This window comes from Aptenodytes patagonicus, chromosome 1 (assembly GCF_965638725.1).
Source record: "Aptenodytes patagonicus chromosome 1, bAptPat1.pri.cur, whole genome shotgun sequence".
NCBI lineage: Eukaryota > Metazoa > Chordata > Aves > Sphenisciformes > Spheniscidae > Aptenodytes > Aptenodytes patagonicus.
Genome location: NC_134949.1, coordinates 225,741,199 through 225,761,367, shown reverse-complemented (window position 1 = coordinate 225,761,367; position 20,169 = coordinate 225,741,199). Strand labels below are relative to the sequence as shown.

The window sequence follows — 20,169 nt, the reverse complement described above, 5'->3', positions numbered from 1 at the left end:
GGAGGTATTTAAAAGACGTGTAGATGAGGCGCTTAGGGACATGGTTTAGTGGGCCTGGTGGTGTTGGGTCGACGGTTGGACTCGATGATCTTAGAGGTCTTTTCCAACCTTAATGATTCTATGATTCTATGCTGTACAGCTCACAGACCAAAGCCAGTTTATGGGAGGGTGGTTGCCGAAATGAGGTGGTTGCTGAAAACATGGTTAGAAATTTCAGTGGTTATTCTGGCTTGAAAGAACTGAGTGTGCAACGTGCAGCGCTTGCTTGGTCGAGCGGGGCTGAGGAAGATGCTGTTGGATGTGCTGGTCCCGCTGGCCCCGTTCCTGCCCGCTGGCTGTAACGGTGACAGTATCAAATTGCATCCAAACTGTCACGAAGTGCAATGACTCTGCAGTAAGTCATTGGCCTCCTGGTGCTAGTTTTGGCAATGGGGTAACTTGGCTTGACTGCCTTTATTTATACAGCATGAATGGATTTGTCACCCAATAGCTTGATCGCTCATAATTATACCGTTAAAGAAAATCACACTTATTTCCTGCCTGCATACCTGCTTTCTTGCTGTTTGGCTTTCTGCGTTCCTCCAGCTCGCTAATACTTTCATGCAGCCTCTCTGCTTTGAAGACTACAGACAGTGCTCGAGCCTTCTTTTTTTAATCCCGTTTCTTGTTGGGCGCAAAGATCAATGCTGCTGTGGCTTTTGCTTTCCCACTTTGGATATTGGCTGTGCACTGTAGCACCTCTGGAGAAGCTTTAATTTTTTTTAATAATAGTTACAATTAAAATAAGCAATGAACTGAATTATATGTAGGTGGGAGACTTGTCTGACTCTGATGTAACTTATGAAGCTTCAGTGTAGCGAAAAAATGGCTGTGGAAAGAGCTGTCTCCTCCTGAGTTATTCCTGGGATGACTGCGTTTTCCTCTTTACTCCAGACTGTAAGACTCCTACTTACTGATGCTATGCATACTGTTGAACTTGCTGCATTGGTCTGGGCACTTAAATAGCACAAAGATATTGCCTTGCACCCAGCTCAGAATAAAGCCTGAGCAAATCCGGGCACTAATTTTGGCATCACACACCTCTCCGCTCCCAGTGCGGGAGAGCTGTGCTGGGAGGCAGGGCAGCAAAGTCGCAGGTACTTAGCAGAGTGACCTCAAAGGAATCTTTATCTTGGTGGAAACAGATGGAGTTTGACTTTGTGTCAATTATGAGCCTAGAATAACTCAATTTTACAGCAGAGGAAGTGGAAAGGTACAACGCTGCCACAGCCTGGATGCTGACAAGCAGGAATTGAGCTCGGAGGAGAGCCGTGCCTGGCACGTACGCTGGTCACTTCCACACTTGAGAAGCTTGGCCACCAGAAGGAAACTGGACTTGTCATGCCGAAACCAGGACACGTGTTTTGTATAGGCCACCTCTCAGGAAGGTGCTAAGCAGGGCGTTATAAAGCACCTTCTGGAACTGCAACCTGGTGACAGATCCCATAGCTGAAGGCTTCTTTTGGAGAATGGATGTCACAGCTAGTGTACGAGTGAGGATCTAAGGGACAAGATCCTTAAGAGGGCCCATTTTCCCCTGTCACTTGCTCACTATTCATGCACAGCACTTGGCCAGCTGTATATTTGGGAATGAGTATGGAAGTGGAACAGATTTCATGTGGTTTCTTTACTTTTTTGGTTTTTCTGCAGAGTTTGGGCGTTCTGCTCACCATCGTGCATTTTGGACAAGGAGGTGCTGGGGTGCTTAGCCAGTTGCTACTGGCTCTACTCAGCCACCGGGTACCACTTCCCCCATAATTTCCCATCTCTCCCCTTCTTCTCTGTGCTTGATGCACAAAAGTTGATTTTGTGGAAGGGTCAGAGCTGGGCTCTGCAGAGCACCATCCTGTCCAGGGCTTCCAGCAGTCACCTGGACTCCAGCGGTCTTCAGAGGTCTCAGCTTTGTGCCTGGATGAAGGTACACAATGCTTTGGGTCATGGTTAGATAGTGGCAATCCCTCCACGTGATTGTATCATGGCTTAAAAAAGCTGCCTGGTCTTATAGATCAAAGAGCATTTCAAAGGGAGCTTCTAACATTAGCCTTTCATCCTCTTTGGGGTGAGATGCAGGACCCTGTGAGTGTTGTGGGTCTCCTGGTACGTTCAGGTTTCTGTAGCTTCTGGGCTCCATAAGCTGCTCCTTAAACTGTTGAAGAGCTGCTGTATCTGTTCCACAAGCCTCTGTGGGAAGGCTGGTTATGGTCCTAGCACTTTTCCCCCAGCGTGTGGGTAAAGCTGCTAGCCAACTTTGTCTTGGTGGCTTGCTGAGGTCTCCAGCTAAATTTGTGTGGCTGGCTAAATTAATACCGATGCGATGACCTCCCGTCCCCTAAAGTGGAAAACAAAACTGTGGAACTACCCTAGGGAAGGAACCTCCTTTGGGAGGGAAGGAGGCAGCATGTTGCAGCCATCCTCGTGGCCAGCAAAGATATTTGTGAAGGCATTGAACTGAACGCTTACCCTGGTCTGCAGCCTTTGGGGTGACTTAGACACCAGAAAAACTGTGGCTTCAAAACTTGCCTCTCTCAAGCCTGTTGCCAAAGCCTTTATTTTATTTATCAACTGGTCTTACTCAGCTGGGAATGGGATTAAATTCAGCCTTGGCTGGATCTGCTCCTCAAGCTGGGTGTATCTCTGCTTTGCACCCCTTTCCTTAGCGGTCCTGCTCTCCCTTGAGTGGGGAGCAAATATCTGAAGAGCCTGTTGAAGCTGCGGGCTGGAGAGTCTTGTGGAGGACGTCTGTTCAAGTAGCAGTATCGCAATGTAATTTTCTCACAGCCCTGCACATGGATGCTCCTGCCTCTCCCTACCTGTATTTGTGCTGCTGAGCACTGCTCAGCTCCCCACGATCTGTGGGTGGCTTATTGGCCAGGTCAAAAGTGGTGGAGGGGGTGAAATAAAGGCATGGCTTGAATGTTGCTACCACATGTAGCTGTCTCTCTTAAATGCCCCTTAATATGTCGCAACTAACTTATTAAACCTGGGCCTCTTGCCTCAGCAAGTGTGGGCCTCTCCTAGGCAATAATTAAAGTTTAACCCCAGTGGTCCTTGCTAATGTTTGCCTTTCGCTTTAGAGGAAGGAAATGTGATCCTAATCTTTAGATCAAATGGCATCTGTACTTCCATTGACAAAAGTAAATTTGTAATGTGCTTAATGAAGCCTAGAAAGATGTTTCAGATAATGGACAGAAAATATCTGCCTTTTAAAAACTTTTACCTCTCAAAGTTATTGCAAGACTTCCTATTATGCTTAATAAAGTTTTCTTTTTTTACCCTTTGGGCTTTCAGAGGAGAAAATGCCCTTGGAAAGCAGACGTCACAGTTGAATTGCATGCTTCTTCCCTTAATAATTTGGGTTGAAAGCATTCTCTAGAAACCAGTCTCTGGCTCTGCGGGAGACGCCAGTGAAAAGCTGCAGGTCAAAGAAGTGGAGAGAATTTCAGAAATTTGACTTTGCTTTCCAAACTTTGGTTGTCAGCCTCTCTAACCTGAGACCTGGGGAGTGTGTGTGCGTATGGGAAGCTGGTTGCTATAACGGGATTCTTAAATTCTTCTTCTAGAAGTCACCCTTGTCACAAAATTCTTCTCTAACTTGGAATGGTGGATTTTGGAGAACAGCTTCCCTGGCAGGTCTGTCGCTCCCGTGTTTGGGTTGTGTGTGGTGCAGGAATAGCTTATAAATAAAACTGCCTGTTGGTAACCGGGGGTGGAGGAGGGAGGTCTCACAGCTGTGAACCCCGTGACTTTTAAGTTGACTTTTAAGAACAACTTAATGTCAAGCCAAATGTGAGCTGACAAGATGTTTTTTTTTTTTAAAGGTGAGTTGTTTTGTTGCTGCCTTTATGTGCAGCAGATCAAACCCAGGGTTGCCAGAGCACCTTCCTCCTCTTGCCTGGCTCCTCGTGTCTCGAGGTGTGTGAAACACCATGGGCAACTGGGTGGATGTCCCTGGTTTAAGAGAAAATAAAAGTGAAATTAAGCAGAGGGCACATGAAAGCAGTCCTCTGGGTCCTCAGCCCTGGCTGGATGCCATGCTGTATTTGCTCTGGCAAGATATGGGGTGAAATGGGGGATTATCTAGGACCTAGGAGAAGGAGGTGGTAGTGTGGCCGATAGCTGGCTGAAGGAACAAGAAGGCCAAAAGTGAATATAATTGTTTTCTAGCAGGCTTTTGCACTTCCAGTTTTGGGCTGAAATCTTGGAGAACTAGGGAAAACAAGAGGAAGGATTTTATCTTCATTTGGAGATGAGGTGGCTTAGGTTTAGTAGCAGGACATCTTTCCCTCTGTAGCGATGCGCTGGGGCACGGCTGTGGGGTCTCAACGCTCCAGGTTTTGAGAGCCACTTGGGCAAGCCTCGTGCACGACTGACAGATTAATCCCCTATGCAGAGGTGGGAATCAAGTTGGGTGACATCCCAGCACTGTGCTTGACACACATCCCTCTCCTTGATGCTGCCAAGACAGCCTAGATAGGAGCACTCAGCTGGTCTCTGCTGGTGCCCTCGCCTCTTGCTTGGTGCAAAGCTCATTTCCAGAGTGTCTGTAGGAACTTGTGAGAAGATATCATTAAGGAAGGAGCGGTGACTGACCTCGTATTGCTGCTGTAGCATTGAAGCACACAGATATTTGTAGGAAAAAGCTTAAAGATAATGGGGCATGTGAATGATAAGCAGACATGTCCAGTTTCCTTTGGGAAATGGTGCAAAGACATGATGTTTCTAGCACTAAAAAAGCAGGCGGAGAAGAGCGCTTTGAGGCTCTTGCAGATTTTGAGATCAATTAAAGTCTGAGCGTGCAAGTGCTTTGCCTCTGCCAGCCATCACGGGGAGGTGGTTTCTTTAACAATCAGTTAAAGATTGCCCCAATCTGTGCTTTGAGGAACCAGGAACGGTCCAACGTAGTGAAGCTGCACTCCTGGATGCTGGGGTAGGACAGGGCAGAGAGCGGAGATCCGACAGCGGGTCGTTACCGCTGTTAACAGTGAAGGGCAGAGTAGCTTTGGTGGGATTAGCGCTAAATGCTGCACACAGAAGGGTGGTTTGAGGCTTCAGATGTTTTGAACTTCTCATGTTTGAAGGAGGAGGTATGGTAAGGTCTTTGCTGAGACAGCGTCAGTAAAAAAAAAAAAAAACCCAAACATATGGTTATTGCGTGATTGTTATGTGCTAATAGGATTTAATTTCTGCAAAGCTTTTGATGAGAGGAAAAAGTACCCCAAAGGACCACAGGTATTTTGGGAAAGGCTTAAGTGGAATAAAATTCAGCTGCGGTCATGTTACAGCAGTGAGGCTTGGAGTTAACTGAGCCGGAGCAATGAGTTTTACCGTTGCTAAATAGGACGTGCACAGCCCCGTTTCTCCTGCCTGCGCAGATGTCCCCGAGGTCTTCCCTGTTGGATAGAGGGAGATCTTTTCAATGAAAGGGGGAAGGGATGTGTTGGGTCTGCAGGCTTTCCCACGAAAACTCCTGAAAAGCTTGCAGATGTCCTGCTACCCTGGGTTGGATTTGAATTTGTGACCCAGTGGTGAGCTGCTGCATTTTGCTCCTATTTCCTCGCGCCGTCAGGGCTCTTGGGAGCTATCGAGCAGCGCAGTGAAAGCACGGCCCCCGTCGTCCTGTGGCCTGTTTCGCTGGGGGAGGTGGAATAAGGAGCCAGGCTCAGCCTTTACAAATTTGAGGGGAAGGGGAGCGTGGAAGGTTTCCTTCCTGGGGAAAAGGGCTGGTAATGCAGCTCGGGGAAAATCAAACAAAGCAGCTTCTCTTCCCTCCTGCCTCGGAGGGGGTATGTGATGTCAAGGTAGCCCTGAGCCTTCCCAAAGACTATGGGATTTTCTTTTCTTTTTTCCCTTTCCTTTTTTTTTTTAATTTTTTTTTGGGGGGTGGGATTGGGGGGCTGGTTTATATGCTTTATTGTTAAATCTCTCAAACAATGCTGCTTCCCCTTCCTTGGAGCAATTGTTCCCCATGTGGCTGACACTCATCCTTCCCCTTCCTCTCCATCGTGGGAAGCGGTCTCCTGATGATGTATGGGCTCAACTTTAGTCTCTGGTTTACTTTCCTTTGTCCTGCTCAGGTCCCTCTTATTCTTGTGTAATTCCTGCCAGGATCCTCGTCGCAGGGTCCACAAAACCAGCTGTTTTAGTGCTGATGGAGAGAATTAACTATCAAAGCAGCTTCTACCTGCCAGGGACATGGGACTGCAAAGTCTAACAGGCTTCATAGTGCCACTAGATCTCTTCCCTCAAGTTGATGTAGCCTCCTCTTGGGAGGGCTGCTTTCTTCCTTAAGGAAAAGCTGGTCTTTTTGTGATCAGCCTAATCGCAAAGCTTTTCAAATGCATCCATTTTGGGGGGCAAGACTTGAGTTGGGTGTGTTTTTTTTTTTTTTAGACTTTATTTTTATTTTTGAATTTTTACATCTACAATGCCCAAGAATCCCTTGCTTCCTCCAGTCAGGCCTTACATCTTCTCTTCCTGGACCAGGCTGAGAGGAGAAGAGGTGAAGCCAAACTAGGCAGTGGGTCTGAACAGCTATCAGCCATATGGCTAAATGGAGACAGGCACATACCTCTTCATTCGGGGCAGGGGAAGAAGAAAATAGTGGAGATAGCGTCTCTCTCAGACCAGCCAGTATTTTGCAAATAACTTGAAGAAATGCTAAAGCCATGCGAATCTCTACTTCTGAAGTGTATCAATCCCGTATACCATCCGCTATACCAAAAATTAGTAGGCTTGTCTTGAATACTACTGATAAGAAAGACACGGACCTGTTGGAGCGGGTCCAGAGGAGGGTCCCAAAAATGATCAGGGGGCTGGAACAGCTCTGCTGTGGAGAAAGGCTGAGAGAGTTGGGGTTGTTCAGCCTGGAGAAGAGAAGGCTCCGGGGAGACCTTATTGCAGCCTGTCAGTACTTCAAGGGGGCTGATAAAAAAGATGACGGCAAACTCTTTAGCAGGGCCTGTTGCAACAGGACAAGGGGGAATGGCTTTAAACTAAAGGGGGGTGGATTCAGACTAGATCTAAGGAAGAAATGTTTTACGCTGAGGGTGGTGAGACACTGGCCCAGGTTGCCCTGAGAGGTGGTGGATGCCCCATCCCTGGAAACATTCCAGGTCAGGCTGGACGGGGCTCTGAGCAACCTGATCTAGTGGAAGATGTCCCTGCCCACGGCAGGGGGGTTGGAGTAGATGACCTTTAGAGGTCCCTTCCACCCCAAACTATTCTATGATAAAATTGGATTTGTTCTCCAAGAGCATTTCCAAGGAAAAGCTGTCATAAATCAGGCCTTAACAGAGCAGCGTGAAACAGAAGCTCCTCTGTTCACTGAGCCTTCACTGCGGGTGCATGGATTGACTTGGGCCTGAGCAATTCATGGTGTGCCATATGCAGAAAAAAATAAGCCCTTGGATATTACAGGTTTAAGGACATAAGTAACTACCTGATTATGCAGTTACTTTGCTGTGACCTACTTCTTTTTCAAAATATCCCCTAGACTCCATGACACAGCAGATAAATGCTGAAAGGGCCTGGAAGCTCTTATCAGAAGAGCTTCCTGCAGGGAGCTGTCGGTGATTTATGCTGGGGAGGAAGAGGAAAGGCGGCTGGTGTGAATGTTTCACGATAGGCTTTGGATTGCTTAGCTCCCGGAGTGAGCTAGGAAAGGCAGCAGCAAACTGGTGGGTTTTGTCTTCTCCTGTTAGGTGGAAATCACGTGGTCTAATTAAGCAACAGCAGTCCTTGATAATATGTTTTAAGGGATTATATCATGCTTCAGCAGAATGGGGCACGCAGCCAGAACACATTCATCCTGTTGATAAGGCCAACGCCCACTGTAAACACGGTTATTAACAGTCTGAGCCTGTGCGAGATGCTCTAATGGAAAGCTGTAGCTTGAGAATAAGCAAGAAGCTCGGAGAAGCCCACGGTGGGTATTTAAAACCTTGTTCCCTTGGGCAGTGGTAAACTACCTTCTTGCATAATTAATTTTATGGAGAGAAGGGAATCTAAATCCTTTCAGCTGCAACTTAATATGTGATGGAATGATATAGTTGGGTTTCAAAGACTGTCCTGGTGCCTAGGGTCTGTCCTGGGGCATTGGGATGGTGTTGATCTGTCCTTTTGTGTGTAGATTTTGGAGCAGGATCCCTTGACCTTGTGCAGTTTGTAGCTTGCTTTGTGCTCTCATTCATCAGTTTGCAGAGCAGCAATAAAATGCTGCAGCTACAAGACCCGTTCTAGCAAGTTGGTGCATAAACGCTTTTTCTAGCGAATGAGAGCCTTGGGGTTGGAATTTAGGAGGAAGAAGAAACTGAAAAGTGAGAGCACATCTGCACTTCCCTGCTAAAAATTACTAGCGTAGAGGAGGAGAGGGTGTTGTCTCCCTGGAGTACAAAGCTGATGAGCATCTGAAAACTTTCCACTTGGCAGAGCTGGAGATGAAGTTATCTGGTGCTGTGGGTGACTATTCCGCTCCCCAGAGCAGGGAAGGTGTACGTAGGTGTGATTTAGTCCAGCTCTGCTGCAGAAACTCATCTTCATGGGACTGGTTACTGCCACAGTTACGGCTTTGGATAGGAGCTTCTCTTGGAAAGCTCAGATTTATGTCTTGACTTAAACTGGGGGCTTTCTGTGGTGGAGGCTTGCATAGCTGGACGCTCTGCGGGAGTGTGGTCCTCTAAGGAAAACACTTCATGCAGTAACGTCGAGGATGAGGCCAATTTTTATGGAAATTATGTTAGTATCTGGCTTGGATCCTACAGTAGATTTCAATTTGAGGACATGTGGCGAGAACTGTGATAGAGCTGTAACAAATAATCAGCCAAATCTGAGGATTTGACACCACCTTCTGCTTCCAGTACAATCCAGAGGGTAAGTCTGGGATCCAGTTGTCACTGGAAGGCTCCAACTTTGCCCAGGAATGTGAAATTCTAATTTTTTGGCTTTAGTGGCATTACTAATGGTTTGGTTGAATTGTTTCTAGATCACTTTGATCTCCTGGTTGCCCTTACAAAGCCGGTGCAGCTAATGAAAAATGGGGAGGAGGGGAGTGACTCTTCCATTGTTAATACAAGAGTCCTCCAAAAAACCAAATGTGGCAGAGCGGTGGTCTCGTGCATACATTAACTCTGTATTTGTGGAGTCATAGTTCTAATATTTCTAAAGGATTTTTTGGGGGGGTTAATTAGAAATGATTCTCTTTAACCTCCTTCCTCCACACATAACAAGGGGGCACCAGAAATGCCAAGGCACTAGACGAGGCATTGGGCAGTCCAGGTAAGGTGGAACCTGACCTAAACATGACTAGTTCAATTTCTTTAGAGAAGTAGATTGAAAGGTTACAGGGGTGTGAATGTGTTGCCTGACCTTAATGTGACTTTCTGTATGAGTGGAGGACAAGACACCAGAGTACTCCAGGCCGCAGAGATGAGCGTTGAGGCTCTTGTACGAGCTGCAGTGGTTTCCCACCTCCGATCATGTTTCTTTCTCGTGTCCCAGGTTGTGGCCAAGCTCCGTACCAAGCACCCTGGATTTTGGAAATGGTGAGGAGACTTTGCTTGCAGGAGTGTTGATGGATGGATGCTACATGAGCCAGGCTGTGGGGAGGCGAGAGCACCTCTAAGTCCTTCTGGGTCCACGGGAATGGAAATTACCTCCCAGCAGAAGTTTTGCCCACCAAAATATTGGCTAAATACGTACTGTAGAAATACTACAGAGCAAATCTAACACTTGCTCTGGCCAAGGTGGCTCTTCTTTTTTTTCCCCCTTTTTTTGGGGGGGTGCTTGCCTAACTGGCCATGGGTACCACGAGGTGGGGGATGACTGCCTTCCTACATGTGCAGGAATGGAGGCTGTTTGGTGTCTTAAAGAATTGAAACCAATGCAAATTCTCACTCTGGCTTCTCTTGCGAGCTGTTGGTTAGGCATCCGTTTTAGTTCCTATTTACTTTATTAAAAAAAAAATCGTTTTTGTGCCCTTATCAAAGCACGTGGAGATTAGGAATTGCAAGTAATCCTCTGAAATGATTATTGACGGAGAATTGCTTGGAGATGATGCTGTTTGCTGACTTGACAGATAAGACCCTGAAACAGTGCGGTCTAAGCTGTACCAAAGCATCTGTCCTTGCTGTATCACAGTCGCTGCGAGTCTTTACCTGCATCTGCAGTGGTCGAAAGCCAGATGTATTTTTAGACAATGTTTAAATAGACGTTGTCAAAACTGTTTAATGCTGTCTCATGGGGACAAGAGTGGTTGCACAGAGGACTTTTCTTTTGTACCGAGAGCTTGTTTGGGCATTGTGGGAAGCATAGAGGGGATGCTGATGCAGTGGGAACTGGGACTGTGGTGGCTGCAGCACCTAAAATGCCACCCCTGATGCTGCTGAGCAAAGCTGTTAGGTTGTTCTCTCTGATTCCTTATTGCTGCTTTTAATTAAAAAAAAAAAAAATTAAAAAATCACAAAGTGAGGAGATATTAGGAGATATGCAGGAAACTGAGTCTCTCTGGCAGGGGTCCAAACACCAAAATGTCGACCTGGTGCTGGCCAGGCTGGAGGATCTGGGGCTCAAGACACCTCTTGGTTGACTTATTCTGGGAGGTGGGCTGAGATTTCCCCCTTCCTTCCTCTTGGGAGGCGATAACGTGTTCTCCAGGGCATCCCTCACTGGAGGAGGATGGCAGAAGTTTGGGGAGAAGCCCTGTAGAGACCAACTTGAGTACTCTTCTAAGCACTGCACATACAGCTCTGCTTTTGTGCAAGGAATAACATCGCTGGCTCATCCAGAAATGTCAAATAAGTCTCCAAGACAAGCTCCTGTGTAATCTGCAGCAGCCCTTAGATTGCTGGAGCCTGTTTTGAATCAGAAATGCTCCACAGATACAGCTGTAGTAGAGTTGTTTTTCTGAAGTGCTGATCCGCTTCCTTCCTTTCCAATTCCTCAAAAGAAAACAAGTCAGTTGATTTAGGCACCAGAATACGCTGCTGACTCTGCACAAGTTGTTTGCTCTTCTCTTGTGTCCTTTTTTTCTTAGCTGAATTGCCCCAGAGTTTGGGCCCCAGGGAAGGAACTTCTGGAAAGTCTTCAATACAAAGCTGGTCCAGAGGCATAGAAAAGAGCAGAGGGACAGAGTTGCTGCTTAAAGGTGTGCTGTCATCGGATATACATTTCCAGCCTCCACGCTTGTTGCTTGGAGACCTCTTGCATTAGCTGTGTAAAACTTATATCCCTGTTTAAATAGAACTGTGTTTTTTTACATTAGGTCTTGGTGGAATTAGCTCTTAAAAGTATATTCCCCCTTGAAAGTCTATAAACTTGGTCTCCCCAGTGTCCTATTGTAGAGTCATAGAATCATTTAGGTTGGAAAAGACCCTTAAGATCGAGATCTGTGCCGAGGAGTTTTGCAGGCGAGCTGTCTGGTGACCATCACTTTGAGTGTTGGACCTGCCACGCTTGGTGGAACCACATTGCGAAGAGCCCAGGAGGCCCTTTGCCTCCTGGGGTGAGTTTTGGGCTCCTTTACGCTGCTACGTCTCTGCAGTTTGGTCCCCAGACGCGCCATGTGCAAAGGCACCAGCTTTAGCTTGGTGCTGCAGAAAGCCATGGAGGTCCTCAGTGTCATGTCCCTTGGGATAGGGACTGTGAATGGCATGGATGGGGCAGGTCCGTGCTGCTGCTGTGAGGGTGGCTTCAGCTCCCGTTCAGCCTGACCTTGGTCGTCTGAATCACTCCGTTTAATCCCTGTACTTATTCAAAATTGGTGTCAACAGAGAGCGTCTGAGCAGAGATTAGCGGCGGATGAATGAGGCTGCCTGCAAAAGCGTGGAGAGAAAACTGAAGTTTTTCTAGAGCTAAAATTACCCCCAAATTCTTGTGTGTCTTTTTTTAGCTTTGTTTTCTGAACCAGTTACTGGAGAGCTGCCTCAAGGGCTGTAGCGCAAAGGGATACCTAATGCGAGGACTCCTTCATCCCCAAGTAAAACCATCCCAGTTCTCTGCTGGCCTCCTGCAGCACGCTGGCGCAAGCCAGGTGCCTTCGAGGTGACAGCTGTGGGGTGGCCTGGCCGGCTGTGTTGCTCTGGCTGATCTGCTCTAATGCACTGTTTGTAGAGTTGAGCCTGTTTTGCTAATAATAGGCAGCTTTGTGGGAGATAAGCACCAGACTGACCTTATCTGTGCCCGTCACATTTGGCCCGAAGGGAGCTTATTAGCTTGTGTTTCGTATTGTGGTGTGTGTGCGGGAAGTAAGGAGAGGGAAAATACAGTTTTTAAATTATCGGAGGAGCCTTTGGAAGGGAAGGGCTGCTTAAAGAAACCTACAGGTGTGCACGGTGTAGCTGGAAGCACCTCTGAAACGTTGTGGTGGTGGCTCGTGCTGGCACAAGTCCTGTCCCCCGGGACTTTCCCACCGCTTTGGGATGGGTGACAGTGACGTGGCATGTGCCTTGCTCCAGCCCGATTCCCTGCATCTCCTGGGACCCCAAGGAAGAAATGAACCTCTGTGCTTTGGGGCCGTGTTGGCCAAAATGGAGGATAGCCAGACCCCTTGTCTTTTTGGGCTGCTCTGCATCAGGGACTGCACCGTAGGGTGCAGTGGCCCCGTTCATTTTAAGCAGGAGTGGGCTGCTGGTCCTGCGTGTTTTTCTGCATCGATCCCTGTGAGATGAGCAGGAGTCTGTGTTGCACAGGTGGATGGATGGATGGAGGGGCAGAAACTGTTTTCTTGTGCAGCATGAGAGGATTCAGCCTCTGTGTGTGTGTGCGTGACCACACACTTAAACCTGGTACTTGGAAATGCCGTGCAGAGGCAGTTCTTTGGCCCCTTTATGGGGAAGGGCTGATGCTCGGCATCCAAAGTGAGTACCCAAAGCTAGAGGCTGGTGTTGAATTCTCATTAACACCAGCTCACTACCCCTAAGGTCATCTGCTCTTCTAAGTGCTTACAGTTTAAAAAGCAGTCTAGAGATCCTGACTCTGCTTCATGTGCTCTTTCAGTGTCTGTGCCTTCTGGATATGAATTTAGCATGAAATGGTGCTTTTCAGATGTTTCAAAAGCTGCCTACAGAAATACTGGGAGGAAAGCTAACGAGAGGGTAAACTCTCTGGGAGATGGGAGAGTGTTAGTTTCTGCCTTTTCTTTGGTGGAAAGGCTCAGAGAGTGTTTGTGAAGCTGTGCGTTGGTTTTATTAACTAGCAGAGTCGGATGTCTCCTGGGCTGGTGGGTTCTACTCTTCTCCTCTCCCAGGCGTTTGGATAAAAAAGAAAATGTTTGGGAAGATTACAGCAAGGAAAGACGCTAATGAATATTCATCAGGAATAACTGCTTTATTCCTTGGTGTATCACATTTCTGTTATCTTGTTATGCCTCTGTTTATTCCTGGAGCAGCAGAAGGTCACAGTGACATGTATTAAGATGCCAGCGTTGTCTGTCTTGGTCACACAGTGGCAGTCCTTATGGGCTGTTGGCTGGGGAGTCCCTTGTTGCTAAATACCGCTGTGGCAGCAGTGGTGCCTTTGTGGCAGAGGAGATCTTGGAAGTGTTTAAGGGTCTTGTTCTGGTGCTTCTCGTGAGGGTGAACCACCAACTTCTGTAGACGCTGTGGACTGGTGCTGGTCCAGGGATGCCTGTGAAAGCATTGATCTGCATTCCTCAAGGTGTTTCTTGGATGCTTGGGCTGACACGATGCGTTAATCCTGGTCTGTTATTTGTGGTAGAAGCTCTGTGAGCTCTTAGCATTGAGGAGCTTTTTTTTTTTTTACCCTGTGAATGGAAAAAGTGGGGGTAGAAATACAGAGTGCAAAGTAAAGGTGGTGTCACGCTTGATGTCATCTGCTGCCCCAAATTGGGAGGGTGGTGGGAAGGGGCTGCAATGGCTTGACGAGAGGCGGCACGCGTGCAACCACACCGCACGGCCAACTGGTTCCCCAGAGCAGCGGCTGAGCTGTAAATGCCTGACGTCAAGCTATGGGTCAGGCGAGGGCACTGTTTACATCCTGTAATTAACATCTGTGCAGTTAATCACTGGGGCTGGCAGACCCGGAGATGCTGGATCGGAGTCATGCTCTCCGTTGCGGTTGGATCCCTCTCCCAGAGATGGCAGGAGGCTAATAACAAAGATGTGTTGACTTGGACTGTCTGTGCTAATTTATCCTCCTCCCCCTTCCAGTATGTTTGCAGCGTATAAATCAACATCTTTATAAATCAGTGCTTTGACTTTAATTTCTCCCTCCTTTTTGGCCTCTTGGAAAACAAGGTTTGTGCAACTGTGCAGTTTTTCTTTTTAACGCATGAACCTGTGGAACAGATTAAAGAAAACTTAGCAAAGGCAGAGCCTTGGACACAGCGTTTCTGCGCAAGCCGGTGCTTGGTGGGACATCAGAGCTGCTCACAGGAAGCCGAGCTGAGACCTTGGTAGGTTGCACAACCATTTCTTTGACTCTTGGAGACTTGAGTATCTTAATTACTGTTCAGTGCAGCTGAAAATCTAGTATTTGGCAGATAACTGTGTTCTGAAATATGTTAATAGCTTGCTGGAGTGATTAAACTCGCAAAGCAGGAAATGTTTGTGATGTATTGATTCCCCGCACCACTATCTCGTTTGGTGAATGCCATTCTAATTAAGGCTGCCAGAAAAGATCATTGGACCTCCCTGGTTTAATGCGAACTTCAGAGGATGCAATTACTGTCTCTCACAGAAGGATGGAGAGAGGGAAATGGGGGTGATGACTTGAGATCTCCTCCTCCATTGTGCCCACTGCAGAACGTGGACCTGAGATGTCCCTGGGCTCCCTCAATCCCACGTGAATCCCAGCCACTATTAAATGCAACCAGCTAATCTCTTAGCAGCCGGTCTGTCTTTGCTGCTGCGAAAATGACTTTGCTGCTATGAAGGTTTAAATCCTACTTTGTGTGACTTGCTTTCTCCTTTTGATTGATCGGTATTAACTCGCTGTGGAGATGAAGAGAAATTAATATGCTCTCTTTTATCTCGCTCTAAGCTGTGTATAAAGACTTTAATTCTGAATCTAAAAAGGCTAGAGGTGGTGAGGAACACAGTACAGCTTTCCTAGCAGATATAGAAGTGACCTTCTTGTTAAAACCCGAGGCAGTTAAGACTCCTAAAACAGCTAGGTCTGTAAGAGTAGAGACACAGTTAATTAACATTTGTCCAAATATGCTAGGGAGCTAGTTTACATCCTTATCTTTGTAAAAAATGTTATGGAAGGGTTGATTGTGCCTTTGTCTCCCAAAGTGGATGAGGAAGAAGCAAGTTCTGGTCCAGAAGCTGTGCGATAGAATCATGGAATCATTAAGGTTGGAAAAGACCTCTAAGATCATCGAGTCCAACCGTCGACCCAACACCACCATGTCCACTAAACCATGTCCCTAAGCGCCTCATCTACTCACCTTTTAAATACCTCCAGGGATGGGGACTCAACCACTTCCCTGGGCAGCCTGGTCCAATGTTTAACCACTCTTTCAGTACAGAAATTTTTCCTCACATCCAATCTAAACCTCCCCTGGCACAACTTGAGGCCCTTTCCTCTCGTCCTATCGCTTGTCACTTGGGAGAAGAGACCGACCCCACCTCGCTACAGCCTCCTTTCAGGTGGTTGTAGAGAGCGATGAGGTCTCCCCTCAGCCTCCTCTTCTCCAGGCTAAACAACCCCAGTTCCCTCAGCCGCTCCTCAGCAGACTTGTTCTCCAGACCCCTCACCAGCCTCGTTGCCCTTCTCTGGACACGCTCCAGCACCTCGACGTCCTTCTTGGAGTGAGGGGCCCAAAACTGAACACAGTGTTCGAGGTGCGGCCTCACCAGTGCCGAGTACAGGGGCACGATCACTTCCCTGCTCCTGCTGGCCACACTATTTCTGATACAGGCCAGGATGCCATTGGCCTTCTTGGCCGCCTGGGCACACTGCCGGCTCATGTTCAGCCGGCTGTCGACCAACACCCTCAGGTCCTTTTCCGACAGGCACAGACATGTTCCGTACAGAACATCTCTGGAACAGGTTGTTGGTAGCTTGTGGTGTGTTTTTTGGGATGATGCCCCAAAGGTAGCCCGTGTGCATTAGTGCATGAGCCCATATATATTCAATGCATTAATAAAAGTTCTCTGGAGAAAGCCAGGAGAGGATCCCAGCTCAGTCATGGAGAATTGGGAGAAGAGGAAGGATGGCTGAGAAGCCTTATTTCCCATCTAACTAGTTACATTACCAGCATGGGATTGCTGGAAGAGAGGCCGGGGTGATATGGAAGAAGGGACAAGTGTCCAGCCTCTTGGGGCAGATTGTGATGGGCTTGTAGCTTTGATTTCCACCTACCCTTCCCTTTTTGAATCTGGTGGGTGGCTGTTGGGATTTTCTGAAATGCCCAGTCTGAAGTCCACAGCAGCCTGAGAATTTCTGCCTTCGGTAAAAGCCTTGCCTTCAGTTATGGAGAAAAGCTTGAGGACACGAATAGAGCGGAGTGACCCAAGCTACCGGCAGTGCTTTATTCAGCCGGCAGCACAGCTCGTGTGTTGGATTTCCTGCACAAAAATTGCTGTGCCTTTCCTAGAGGAACGGTTGCCATGTTCCTCAAAGGATGAAGAATGGAGAGCAGGATCAGCATGAACTTGTGTTTGTCTGCCTCCCTGGTTGTTTTGAGCAGACGTGCTGTCGTGTTCCTGCAGTAGCTATTACTGTTACAAGAAAAAAACACTTTAAGTTATTGAGGTGCGCTTCTACCACTCTGCAGCAAACAAAACTAAACTGATTGTCCCTGGGCCCTCTGCAAACCCATGGGGAAAGGCCATTCTCCTCACAAAGAGCACAGAGCCTATGAGTGACCTGATGAAGACTGGGAGTGGGTGCACAGGTGGGTCCAGGAGCTGATGTGAAGCTGTGCTGAGGGCTGATAAAGGTAGAAAGTGGTGCAGGAAGAAATCCTGCCTAGTTTTCATGCTGCCAAGCACGTGTTTCGCAAACACAATGCAATGTCAGAGGCAAGAATTGAGTTCCTTGACCAGTTCCAGTTGATATGAAATCACAAATGTCTCTACTTCTTCTCTCAGTGGATCTTCCACCATCTCCTTGGAAGTGGAGGCAGCAGTACAGTACATCTTTATTTCTTTTAAATGTCTGCTTTGTGACTGACCACGCCAAGGCTCAGGCCATCTGCCTCATTTGTCAAGCTACAGTGCTCTCCTATCCCCCACGTGGTGTCTGCCATGTCCAAAACACTTAACTGCTTGTGTAACACTTTTTCCCCTCCCATTCTTCTTTTATACACAAGTTGGGTATCTTAAATTCCTCCAAACCAAAGAATATCAATGTGGAGTTAAATGTCTTTATTGCCTGACACCTGGTGGGGACAGATCTCCATGGGAGCACCATGCTGAACATCTCCGAAACAGAAGTGTCCGTGTGGTGCTTGATTCCTTGCAGGGGGAACTACCTAGACCCTGATTAGAGCATCTCCTCAGCAAGTCATCAGCTGCAATGCATTGACTTGCTCAGAGCTGGCTTGAGACCTTGGTGCACCAGCACAGGTGTGTGTGAAAGCAGAGGCAGAAGTGTCCTGCCAGCTACCTTGAATGACCTGCTAAACCCTTGTATCCTTGTGAAGAGCAGCCAGCAGCTGCCAACAAATTTGATGGGAGTTGGCTGGTTAAGTGTATGGCCAAATGGGTTTGGCAGGCGGCTGGCAGGGCAGCAAGGCTGCTGAGGACAAATATTTTTGAGTGGTAAAGTATTCCCAAGCTCCCTGTCCCTGTACTATTCCAGTAGCAGAGGTTCAGATGAGGGCAGACCTTGGGAGCTCTTCTAAACATCTGCTTGCTATCTAGACCCAAAGCAACAGGGGCATAATGTGCTTGGTGACTCTCCATCCTGGAGCTGAGAGCTCTCTTCCTCTTGGTTTGAGTAGAAATGCTGTTGATGGACAAGGCAGGCAGCTCACCTGGGACGTGGGAGGAAGACAACACAGGTTTGAAAGTCTCTTGCACATCCCAGGTACCTGCCTAAACCCTTGGGCTGTTCACAGGCTGGTTTTGGTGGGAAAGATTAAGTGTTTTATTTAACATCCCAGCTCTTTCTTCTGTTGGGGGAGAGATTTTTGTAAGCTGCATCCCGTGAAGCTGGAGAAAGTTGTTCTCCTTGGTGTGCTTAACTGAAATGCAGCCAAGTTTCCCTGCCTGCTCTGATTGCAGCCCTACAGAAAAGGCATGGACAAGTGACAACATCCACGTGGTGTTTGAATGTTCCAATCCCTGGGGAAGAGGCCAGAGAGAAATGAGGGATCATCTGGCAGGTTGTGCTTTAGGTGTCTTCATAGGTGGTGATGAGCAGGATACCACATCCTATGTCTGCTGGAGGGTTACTTGGATGCTTGGGAGGCTGGAGGAAACCCAAATACCATGTGCGTGATTCTTGTTTATTTAAACATCAAAATTATACCAGACATGCCTCCAGAGCCCAGGGTAGGGGCATCTATTAATGAAGGATGAGAACTCTAAGGACTTGTGGTGATTCACCTGCTGTCCTTAGGATGAAACCAATCTTTCCTTAATCAATGCTGATAAACAGGCTCTTCAAATTGGAGCTGATTCCTCATAAATTGTTTTTTTTTTTCCTCTGTTTTCTTGCAACACAATCCCTGAACTACATCTTTCTGCTCAGTGCTCTTGTGATGCTGATAATCCTTCTCTACTTTACATCCCTTCACCCCCAAATATTTATGTGCATATAAACAGAGGAGCAACGAATTTGACTTGCCACCACAGGGCTCTGTGACCATTTCAAACAGAAACTCGGCTTAGCTCTCAGTTCTCTCTTAGTCTTAACTGCATGACTGTCTTTCCACATAATAAATTACTAGCATTTATTGGTCTTTTGACATACAGGTTTCCCAAGGGAAAGGAAGGAGGCTGGCTGAACAAAGCCTTCTCTATAATCAGTTTGCAGTAGGCTTTGGACAGAAATTGTGATTGCTGGCCAGTACAGCAAGTATTTTGTGGCTCTGTAACTGCATTTATGCCAACCAGGAGGTTTGGGAGATGCTGAATAATATACCTTAGACTGTATCGTTAAGAACTTAATGTGTATAATACATAATACTACTTGCATGTCAAGAACTGATGAGAAACCAGTGCATTTCTGGAAATGCATCACTGGAGACAGTTTTAGATGCTTGTTTCTCCCGCTGGGACGTGGGACTGTTAGCGCTGCTCATGTTCCCATTGCTTGAAATTTGGCCGGTAACTTCTACCCCCTGTGGGCACCGTGTGCCTTTATGCTAGCACTGGAAATGTGCTGAGACTTGGACCTGTTTGAAAACTGCTACTCTCAGTGCTTCTCTGTCCCAATTTCTTCTCAGCTGGCTGCAATAAGCCAGGAACATCCAGTAACCTCCACCCAAGCATTGCTCTAGCAGCACCAGCACCGGGTGTGAGCTCACTGGCAAAAGCCAGCTGCATCGTGTGCCCTGGGTGAAGTAAGATGTGACTGTGTTAAAATGAGCTGGATCTCTGATGTAAGATTGCTAGCTCTTGCTTCTTGGTCGCATTTATTCTGTATCACCTTGTGCTGACACAGCTCGGTGCTTTAATGAAAATATTTTGCAATAACACATCTCGGACTCATCTAACCGAAGCTGGCGGTTAACCCCATCAACTCATGTCTGTGTGAGATCAGATGAATTTTTTTGATTTGAAAGGCTTTCTCCTATAGAAAGGTATGTGGAATAGCTTGGGAGGAAGACTTCTCATGACTCCTGAAGATCGCTCTCGGCTTTTGAAAGTGCATAGAAAACTTGAACCTTCTCAGATGGAAAGTACTGTAGGGTGAATCTTGCATAAATGCCACTGGTTCCACTTCACCTCTGGTTGCAGTAATGGGCTGACTGGATTCCATCCTGCTGGGGTGACAAGTGGCTGAAGGCCAGTGGCTTTCCTGAAGACTGACCTTGCAGCAGGTCGGTGGCTCTTGGGTAGGTAGTCCAGCACGAAGAGCTGGTTTGAGAGCCTCAGCTTGTGTAATAAGAGTGTGAAACTTCCTCCAGTGGAGGAGCTGCTGAGCGAAACTTTTCCTGTTCTGGCTCCCTGTTCCTCTCCTCTGGTATTTTTCTTGCATCGTTGGCCTGTTGCACTGGGA

General features: G+C 47.4%; 1 protein-coding gene across 3 annotated transcripts in view; it reads left to right on the top strand.

Annotated features, from left to right (window-relative positions):
- The window catches only part of GDPD5 (glycerophosphodiester phosphodiesterase domain containing 5), a 188,674-nt gene that overhangs the window by 18,155 nt on the left and 150,350 nt on the right, over positions 1-20,169 (top strand). The gene's annotated exons all lie outside the window — the stretch shown is intronic.